At 34.3% G+C, this 11,419-nt stretch overlaps 1 long non-coding RNA gene across 3 annotated transcripts; it reads left to right on the top strand.

Annotated features, from left to right (window-relative positions):
- The first annotated feature begins 447 nt into the window (after positions 1-447).
- LOC139886494 (uncharacterized) lies at positions 448-7,398 on the top strand. 3 transcript variants are annotated; one of them, XR_011772476.1, is made up of 5 exons: positions 448-544; positions 972-1,459; positions 1,642-1,733; positions 2,415-2,517; positions 7,073-7,398. It is a non-coding gene; the product is annotated as an uncharacterized lncRNA (long non-coding RNA). The 3 variants fall into 3 exon arrangements; XR_011772475.1 differs by having other exon boundaries at positions 477-607; XR_011772477.1 differs by having other exon boundaries at positions 477-607; positions 2,401-2,517.
- Positions 7,399-11,419: the final 4,021 nt, after the last annotated feature.

Here is an 11,419-nt window from a genome sequence, read left to right as displayed (position 1 = left end):
AAAATGATGTATTAATCTAAGAGTTGTTCACCAATATAAGACAATTTTTCAAATTAATTATTTATTAATTTATCAATATAATTATACCTCGCTAAAATTAATAAAATATTCCAATCTCAATATTATTAATTTATATAAATTCTACTATATATGTATATCTAATCTATCTATATTCTATATTATATATAATAACAAAGCTAACGTTAGCTAATCTATCTATCTATCTATATCTATATTATATATAATAACAAAGTTAACTTTAGCTAATCATGTATTCAAAATGCTTAGATGGCAAAAAATCAACCATTGGATTAAATATCATCTTCCAATAACAACCATTGATTTGAAATGTCACTCAACATTTCTCTCTCTCTATCATTTCTTTTATTTGTTTACTAAACAACCCTCTACCGTGCCTAATGAAAATACGGGGTTAGGTTACTTCACAAAAAAACGGAACACTCTCTCAATTTTAGGAGAGAAATCGGGAGGCGATAACTTCAGAGAGCTTGAATCTTTCAAATTCAAGAATTCTACAACCATGGTATATATGATATTTAATATTAAATTTCCTGATTCAAAGCATCGTCTATCAAAGATGATGTGGGTACGTTTATATTTCATGGGATCTAAAGATTTCTTAATTCGTTTCTATACTCTTAATTCGTATTATGCATCATACGAAGAGATCTTGATTCGTATTTTGAGTAATATGTTTAAATTCATAAATTGATTTATTGTGGATTCAATTAATATTTTTGTCTTTTTAGGGCTATCTGTTTTCCATGAATTTAAATTATTTTAGAGTTTGATAAATTTAATATTTAAATTATTTATTCCACGAAAATTGTGAGTTGTGATGTAGTTGAGTTGTTTTATAGGGTGATTATAGCAAGTTAGTTAAATCTTCAATCTACAAGGTATATTGCAAGCAGTCATGCTAATGTTGGACGTTTTACTAACGCCTATAGGTGATTTGATGGTAACTGGCCAATTGACAAAACTGTTTAAGGACGTGATGATGCGTTCAACACCTTTTTGAGTGAAGCTGGAGCTGGAAAGGACGTCCCTCGTGCCTATGTTGATCTAGAGCCATTTGTGATCGATGAATAATGGGGTATGCTATTAATTTTAAAAATTCAAACTTTAAACATCATTCACAAACATCAAACAAAGAAGATGATTCTCCTATTTAGATAAGTGATAATCCTAATGTTGGTGAAATATATTCATTGTATATGACATGTTGTATAACTCGATAGTCTTCTCATAGAAAAGAATGCGTTGCTGAGTTCAATACGAAGAGAGAGTAAGATGGTTTCACACATCTGTGTTCTTTATTCAACAGAGTAACATACTGTGCACAAGTGTCGGTTCCGGTGATATAATGCGTTCACTTTAAATCGTAGGTCAGGCGACTTTGTTCTCACACATCCAGACATTCAGAGTCCTCTTCAAGGTAATTCACTTTGTTATTCCAAAAAAGATCCATCTGTGAATTGTTATATTATGTACTATAGTTTGATAATGATAGGGTTTAAAAGCACATGTTAATTTGAATCTATCGTCGAACTCTTTTACATGTATAGTGTTCTAGAATTGGAATTGCAAATGTTTACACTTTTATTAATTATTATGCAGCTAACAATGAGTAATGGAAGTATCCCTTTTACAATCAGACTTCCACTTTCTTAAACTTGGTTGGAGTTGGTAATGGGCCACACTCAGTTATGGTAATTTGCTTATTCCCTTTCCATTGATGTGATGAAAAGCTATTAATACCACATATATTATTGACCAAACATATATGTAATATTATATTATATTGTTAATTGATAAAAAAGAAGTTAACTGAGCACAATATGTTGTATCAATTTTTGGTCAGTGTATTATTTTCCTTTTTATTAATTATTTTACATTTTATGGCGCAATATCAAATCAAAAAATGAGTTGATATTGATAGAACTAATTAAAGTAGATGTAAAGCGTGAAGTCTTACTTGAAAATATGCATGTGATAAGGAAGCGGATAACAAAACGTGCTGATAGAACATGATGGAAAACACAAAAATTAAGAACATTGTAGATAACGAGTATAAAATAGGTGTTAACAAGGATAGACCATTTCACTTCCTTCTTTTACTTTTTTTGGAGGCATTTAACAAATGTTAACTTATTGCTTTGGAGGATGGGAAAATGGACGGGACACGTTACAAGGATAAAACGGGTGTTTAACGAAGTTCTTTATAATATGGTTGTTCTGCATATAAATCTATTCGTTCTTAAGGTTATACGTATTTTCATGGTATGTGTAATAATGAGTACCCTTACAAAAGTGGTTCAAATGTTACTGTTTTTCTATCATTTTATGACTCATAAATTGTGTTCTAACTCATCCAAGAATTAAACTAATAGATTGGTACTCGGGTGAAGTCTGATGATGCGAGACGTAAGACACTTATGAATGCAACAGGGGAAACATCAGCTACAAATTTCTTATCATAGCGACATGGCTCAGGTATTGAAATTGATTCTCAAACATTACTAAATTAGCTCAAACCTTTATTTGAGGATATTAAGCATATGATCACATTAGGTAACGCGAATTACATACTCATTCTTTTTTCTGTCAACATAATCTTTTTAAGAATGACACTTTCGGCTATTTCTTATTATACGACGCTTTCGGTTATTACGTTTATTAAATGACGCTTTAGGAATGTACCAATTTTACCTTTTTGACGTTAAAGATAATGATAAATGAACCATTAAAAAGTAACAATGTGCAAAATGCCCGTATTAATTTAATTGGAGGTGATAAATTGGCTAGGTCGGGAAATAGGTCAAAAGTACCATGGCTTGGCTGAGTTGAAACAGATTTTTGGTACAATTTTTTTAAATAAAATGAAAATATAGAATAATGTGTCAAACAAAATTTTTATGTATTTATTATCATTTTAATAATCTTGTACTAATCTATATTAATCCTGTTGTACAATATGAGTACTATTTTATAAATATAATGAATTTGTACATATTATGCTTTGAACATGCACATGTATATACCTGACAATTAAGACCCAAACACTAAAATTCGGGTCAAATGGGTCAAGCTTTCGGGTCAATTGAGTCTTGAGAAGAATTAGGCCTAACAATGTAAATCAAACTTAAAAAAAGATTTAAATAGGTTTCTCTCCAACCTATTGACTTCGATACAAAAAATGAATGAACGGTCTAATGGGTATCAATACTCAAAGATCAATAAATATAAATAGGTCTAATGGGTTTTGTGAATGGGTCAAATAAGTCGAGCATAAAAACTTTCATCCGTCAACAATTTATAAAGCATTCATGTTTGTATCATTTATTATGTATATTAGTGTTTCTTATGTATATTTAATGAATAATAGTAACTAAAATAATGTAATAAATGTAAAAAAGCGATGTAACCCGTTTGACCCATTTGACCCAATTGACTTGTGACCCGTTTAGACCCGTTACCCAACCCGACCCAACCTGACCCATTTTGACCCGTTTAAATGTAACAACCCAACCCATTAGACAATCGAACACGCGGAATAATTTTTTTTTTATACAGTTAGGGTGCGCGGCGCGCAACCCTCAATGTGCGCGGCGCGCACAAGGAAAATTCAGTTCTGTCCGAATTTTCCATTTTTCGTTTAATGATCTTCGACTTCCCGAAATTTTTAGACGAAACGGTTTACACAACGATTAATACTAGTTAAAACTCACACGTTCCAATAATAAAATGAGTTTTACGAGACGGGGCCCACATCGGCCGTTTTACGACTTTCGTACAAAATACAAGTTTTCAACCACATGATTTTAACACAAAATAAAGACCGAGCATGGCGATTGGGGATACGCTACCCAATCCTAATCAAATCCAAAAGCATGACCTTCTAATCCCCACGCTTACCCGAGCCGCCAACACGCGAACCTATAAAAAAGTCAACAACGAGAGGGTAAGCTAATGCTTACTGAGTGAGAATATACTACATACATATATATGCATAAAATAAATGGGCATCGCCAACACACAAATAGTAATCACATACCGCAATCCAAGCATAACTAAGCAATGTTATACCTAACGTACCACCAAGCCAAACCACAAGATTAGTTACAACAATAATAGTACATAAGCATATACATATGGTAGCCAAAACTACAAGGTTAATCCCTTAACCTCAAACATACGAAAGTTGGCCGAACAACCCGAGCCTTAGTGAATTCGCACAACCCGATATTCACTTCTTCACCAATTCAACAACCGAGGTTGGCCGAACTACCCGAGCCTTAGTGAATTCGCACAACCCGAGATTCACTACCTCATCAACAAGATGACCGAACAACCCGAGTCATCATGAATCCGCACTACCCGAGATTCACTACCCAAAATATTATGAATACGTGCAAACCGATATTCATTTCCCACACCACAACCCACGTCGTAGGGGCTATAACTCCAAATCACAATCCATGTGATAGCGTACACACAAGTGTGCAACTCGCCAACGGTGGTCAACCAAAACGCACAACCGTGCCAATTGGACCTATTACACAAGTCCATAAAAATCCACCTATATGTGAAGTGAGCTCTATAACCGAGAACCACTTCACCCGACCCGCACCCATCCTACACATACATATGCACATAGGATATTAACACTCACCTTGTCGTCTTGATGAATGCAACCGGATAATTCGCAACTCGCCGATGGAAAGTACCTATTCCAATATCACAATACAAGTAACACACTTAGAGTGGATTTACAAACCAACTCAAAACGACACTTAGTGTATTTTCGACCAATTGCACTTCCAAGCACAAACCGCGACCAAACTAACCAATAATCACTAACACAAGTGAAAATGGTCCTAATACGCCAATTAAACCCGAACGCAAGTGTTAAACACTTATCATCCTCAAAATCACCCATAAACCCTAATTTTGACTCAATTTAAAATTAGTCAATTAAATACACTAAAATGGGTTTCAACACTTCCATAATCACTAAACCTAGTGATTAAACCCAAATACAAGTCCTAAATCATGGCTAAGTCGGTTTCCAACCCAAAACCCACCAATAACAACAACAATAAACCCGATTACTAGTATCAAAGAACTCACCTCAAGAGTTTAAATGGGTTTCTCTACAATTTAGGTTCAAACCCTAACTTTGAATATCAAAATCAAACAATGAAATTCGGAGTTAGAACTTACCACAACAACCAAAACGAACAGCTTTTGATCAAACCAAGCTTCTTCTTCTCCAAAACCCCAATTCTCTCACTAGAACTCTCCCTCTCTCTCTAGATAGTTGAGAGTGTTTGGTGGATGTCAAAATGATCCAAAGTTGGATCTAATCCAGCTGATAAGGCCTCAAATCCGGCCTCAAGTGAAAAAACCAAAAAGCCCCTCATTAAGCTCAAAAATAGAAAAGAGAGGAATTCTGTCACAGGCCACGTGCGCGGCGCGCTCCCTTAAGTGTGCGCGGCGCGCACACATGTCTGGGCAGATTCTGAGCTTTTAATTGTACACTACGCCCCACCCACTATACGTACACCATTCTTAAGCTATGTACCATAATTATTTGGGTCTTACATTAAAAAATTGACCCATTCGACCTATGATCCATTTCAACCCAAAACCATTTTGACCCGTTACCCAAACCGACCTAACCTGACCCGTTTGCCAGGCATACACATGTACGCCATACAAACCTCCGATATCCTTTGAAATTCCATTGGAGGTGGCAAAGTGGCCGGGTCAGGATATAAGTCAAAGTTGCCATTGCCTTGCTGCACTGAAATAGTTATGTCAAATAAACGACCAGTGTGCCAACTATGATTACTTATTTAGTGTTTCTATAGCATAATGATTCTGGAGATATGAAGAACCAGGTTAACTAGAAGTTGTATGTTTAGAAGGTATGTGTCAAGTAGTTAGTTTATCCGGTTCTGATGAAGAATTGATGCAAAGCATATTTAAGGTGTGCCTATTTAATCTTTAATATGCACATTTATGTATTTGGCTTATATTGGGAATAAGTTTGTGCTCATAATGGGATAACTGTCACTTAAGATTTTAATCTTGAAGACCATGTAGTAGTATTAGTAAGTGTTGCTTGTGTGCCTATTTGATATCCTTCATTGTAGAATAAATAAGGAACTTGTGAATGATATATGGTAGTTTACTAATGTGTGAAGATTCAAATTGTGCTAACGCTTCCATCATGACCATGTAGGTTGATTCATTTGTGTATAGAGCTATCTTAATTACTACATTCCTCGATTTTGAATGTTACTTTATTATGTATATTCTATTCGATTTTATTTGGCATTATCAATGCAACACTAGGCTATAAGCCTATAAGCCCTTGCGTGACATATTTTAGACTTACTGTAATAGTTTTTTTTTTTTTTTTTTTTTTTGGTGTAATCCCACGAATTTACCGGTTATACTAGTTTTCATTTATTTATCCATTCATATTCATTAGTGATAAATTGAAGTGGATAACTATTATCGGATGGAATGACAATTAAAATGCCTAGTCAAAGAGCTCGGTCCAATTATTTGGGTTAGGGAATATATGTTTCAATTAACATATAAGTCAGCTCAGCTTTGACTTTGGTAGATGATTTACTTTTAGATTATCAGCAGACATCTTGTTTTAGCCTTGAACGGATAGTAGTGAACCTTACAATTTTAATATTTTCATTCTTATATTAAGACTATAAATATAAATATTTGACTTTATATTGCTATATAAATGTACCTTAACAATTCATATTTAATATAAACATGATACTTTTAATGTAGTCTTGAATGGATCATATAAGTAATTAAAGATGATGTAAAGAATAGATCATGTAAAAAACAGATCATGTTAATACTCCGCAAATTTTCGAATTATAACCAAGTTTCACTTTATAACAATAAAGTAATACGGGAATTATATTATATAAAATTCTAAATGATGAATTGGTTGTTAAAAATTTCATGACGTCTCTCTAACCCGAGATTTGTTGTGATCCTTTTGCAAGAGTCATACACGTTCCCACTCGTTTTCAAATAGCGGATATTTTTACCAAGGGACTTCACGCGTATTATTCGAAGAATTTCGTGACAGTTTGAATTTCCGTCCTCCCTCCCGCTCAAACTGAGGGGCTCTATTAACGGATATAGACTAATGTATATAATAGTTGTCATATGCGTGTAAATTAGTTGTCACATTAGCTGTGATATCTTCATTGTGATATCTTCATTGTATTTAGGAGGATTTGGTTTAGTCAAACAAATCCTTTTCATGTATTTAGAGGTATTGGTTAGGCAATATGTATTATATATATCGACACAATTTGTGGAATGAAATCAAGCATTTACAAAATCATACACTATTGTTTATACAAGAAGTTCAGCTTCAACTCATGACCTATTTCACAAAAGCCATATTTTTTTGGATTTACGACCCTATAAGAATATTTTCATTATGTAATAGTTAGTAGAGCCTCAAAACATTTTTAAGTGGGCAAAAATTATCGAAAAGTAAAGAGTAAACCGTTAAATAAATAAAAATTTTCAGATTATTCTGAAAAATGACAATATTTTTACTCAAGTGTAAGCGAATAACCGGGTTATTCGTTGACCGTTTCTAACATTGACACCCCCAAGATATAATATTTTAGGGGAGGTCAGGAGTTCGACCCTCATTGGCTACATATTAACCCACAATTTCATCTCAGTCATTAAGTTCCACCCATGGCACCTTTCCCACATTGCGTTGTGTAACATCCCAGGTAACACGTTCCCCGTATCATGATATTGTCCGCTTTGCCCCTAGGCGCACGGATTTTTCTTGGCAACCACACGACGATCACTTTCTCAGGAGTTCACCCATCCTGGTAGTGCTCTCGCCTGAGCACGCTTAACTGCAGAGTTCTCATGAAATCTGCTGCGCTTGTGGTCCCAAAATGCGTCATGCTAGGAAAGGTCTCCACACCCTTATAAGACATGTTTCGTTCTCCTCTCCAACCGATGTGGGACGGATGTAACACGGATGTTACAATCCTCCCCCTAATGGGACACAGCGTCCCCGCTGTGCACGTTTGGTCCGGGGCCTGGCTCTGATACCATCTGTAAGATCCCAGGTAACACGTTCCCCGTAGCATGATATTGTCCGCTTTGCCCGTAGGCGCACGGATTTTTCTTGGCAACGACACGACGATCACTTTCTCAGGAGGTCACCCATCCTGGTAGTGCTCTCGCCTGAGCACGCTTAACTGCAGAGTTCTCATGAGATCTGCTGCGCTTTTGTTCTCAAAACGCGTCATGCTAGGAAAGGTCTTCACACCCTTATAAGGCATGCTTCGTTCTCCTCTCCAACCGATGTGGGACGGATGTAACACGGATGTTACACGTTGGGGGGCGGGGGTAAAGAGGAGGGGGGTTTTACCGTCCATGCCCCGTATGAGATTGGTGCGAGTTTCTTTCTGGACACGCACTTGGGGGCAGGTATAACTGTGTAGGAGATGAACGCGTGTGTGGTTAAGTCCCTCTAGGTGATCCTAACAGCTGTTCAAAAAAAAAAAACATTGACACCCCAAGATATAATACTACTGAAATTTGAGCATGAAAACTGCCAGTGAAGTAAATTGTTCATTATGCAAATTAGGAGAGTCTTTATCATTTTGATCATATATCTTTTTCATATGAATGCCAATGTAGTTGATTAAAACCTCAAACGCCCATAATATAAAAGGCAATAAATTCAGGTAACCCAGGGACCTATTAAGCTTCGCCACTCATAATAGTAATAGTAATACACGACATCGCAACAATGGTTTGATAGATGGTGTTGAAAAGAAGTTGTAATATAGCTCTACTAGATTCATTACAAAATTACATATAAGGTTGATATTTGCTTAAAATCACTTGAATTAACACGAATAAAATTAGGTATTAATCAAATCAAACATCTGGCGGCTTTCTATTTAAACCAATAATACATTTTGTAAAGTGGACCATTAAGATTAGATACCTTAACTACATTTCCATTAATGTTGACACGTATATCTTGATGATAATATAAGCTACGTGTGTATTGATGTTTGACTAATTGCCTAATTGAGGGTGAATTTGACACAAAAACGTTCGTATATAGAGATTCAGTTTTTTTTTTGGGCTCTATAGGGACTAGGGTTATAGTTGTTAGTTCTTACGTTTCAGTATCCCAATTTTCTCTTAACCCATTACAATTGTCTTTGGGCCAGCCCAACAAACAGCATAGTACTGTAATACTTATAGTACGGAGTAATAGTAATAACGAGTAGGCTCTCCACGCACTTTGCTGCAGAATTGTTGATGGTGAAAAAAAAATAAAAATTCAAAGTGCATCTTTTACTTTCATAATATGTAATATTCGAAAATAAAAAAAGAAAGGGGAAAAAAGTGATAAAGAAAATATTGAAAAATGGTTCGTAAAAAAAGGTGTCAAACAATAACTATGTTGATAAAACTGATGTACAATCCATTTTTTTTCCTAAAATCCGTCGATTAGGAATGTTCCCTGATGCTCAAACAATTATTCTCTTTTATGTATTGTTTTTGATTTTAAAATTTATCACACCTTGAATGTTTTATTATTATATGTTTGTTAAACAACAAGAATCTGAAAATCGATAACATAAGTCAAATCATATTATGACTATTTAAAATGAAAATATATACCTAGTAGTATGATATGATAGAAGAATTCAAAAATAATAATAATTTTCGCGAGGTTGAACCAGATATTTTGATGCACTCTTTTAATGTTAAATAAGTACCATTTATGACAAGAAAATAGTAATTGTAATGAAAATTAAAAGAGGGTGGTGGAAGAATTAATGTAGTTCCTTTATTCTGAACAAGTTAACAACGACAAGTTTCTTAGTCGATATCGGTGATCCCACAGGTCATTAAATTAAATGATTTTAGCATTTATATTCACTTAATACTTAAAGCATATCATTAAACTGTTTCGTTTAAACTTTAAACAACCCCGTAATTTCACGGGTCATTTCATTAATATACCTAGTTGCTAGTATAAAACTTGGGAAATCATGAAGGCTCATCATTTATTTTAAGTGGGCCTATACTTGGTGGATGTAGTAACAAATATAAAAAAAAGAAAAAAGAAAAAATCGATTTTTCATTTTTTTAAGAGCAGTCTGTTCTGATTTTTTAAAATCCGTTTAATTAATTAGTCAATGTCAATTGATAAGTCAAAATCGAATTTGGTTATCTAAGTTGGTCAATGTCGAAATTGATCAACATTTTAACATGAATTGAAACTAAAATTGTATTATGAACAAAATAAACAAGTATGTTAAAGTCTATGTTTATTTTATGGTGTTCTTCTATTTACGCATATAATTTTTGAAATTTAATATCGAAATGTATAAAGTACAATCCGATTAATCCCTGAGTAATCCCCAAATTTCTGATTAATCTTTTCAAGGTAAAAATGCCCAATGAAAGAGTGAAATAGATTGTTGATGAAATAAAATATATGTGCGTTCACCATTTTCGTCTAATCTTATTCATACGGACTCCGATTTAGTTGGTTCAAAAGCCCAAACGTTCGTAACTCAAAAGGCTACAAAATACCATTAATTACTAAAACTTTTGGAGAGGCAAGGGCTCCCTCCTGCCCTAATAAAGCTCCGCCCCTGCTCACGCGTTCATATCTTCTGCAGTTGCATAACCCGCCCCCAACTGCTGTCCAGGAGAAAACCCGACCCAATCTGAGAACATGAGCGGCAAAATCCTCCTTCCCGACTGTCCATGCAATGCGATGTGTGAAAGACATCCTTTTATTTGGAGAATTATCCTTTAAAACTTGTGAAACTAATATGCTGGGTTTAAAATAAAATGCTTGTTTTAATTCTTCAATCACAGGAAGTGTTGCAAAAAACCCGATTACTCGCCGATTAATACCCGATTAATCATTTTTATGAGCCATCTGTTCCGATTTCAAGGAAACCGTTTAATTAAACGGCCAACGTCAATTGATGGGTCAAAATCAAATTTGATAATCAAAGTCAGTCAAAGTAAAAAATGGTTAATATTTTAACATTAATTTAAACTAGAACGTGATAGTTTTTGAGCAAAATGAATAATTTTAGACAATTATGTTAAAGTTTATTTTTATATTTATGGTTTTTTTCAATATTTACACATATAATTTTTAAAATTTGATATTTAAATGTATAAAGTACAATCTGATTAATCTCCGATTAATCTCCGATTAATCTCCGAATTACCGATTAATCCCTCAAAAGTCTCGACCGATTAATCTCCGAATAGCGAATTTTGCAACCTTGATCACAGGCATTGATTACTGACTTCGAAC

Source organism: Rutidosis leptorrhynchoides, chromosome 1, assembly GCF_046630445.1.
Source record: "Rutidosis leptorrhynchoides isolate AG116_Rl617_1_P2 chromosome 1, CSIRO_AGI_Rlap_v1, whole genome shotgun sequence".
NCBI classification, from domain to species: Eukaryota; Viridiplantae; Streptophyta; class Magnoliopsida; order Asterales; family Asteraceae; genus Rutidosis; species Rutidosis leptorrhynchoides.
This window is presented reverse-complemented; position numbering and strand designations above follow the sequence as displayed.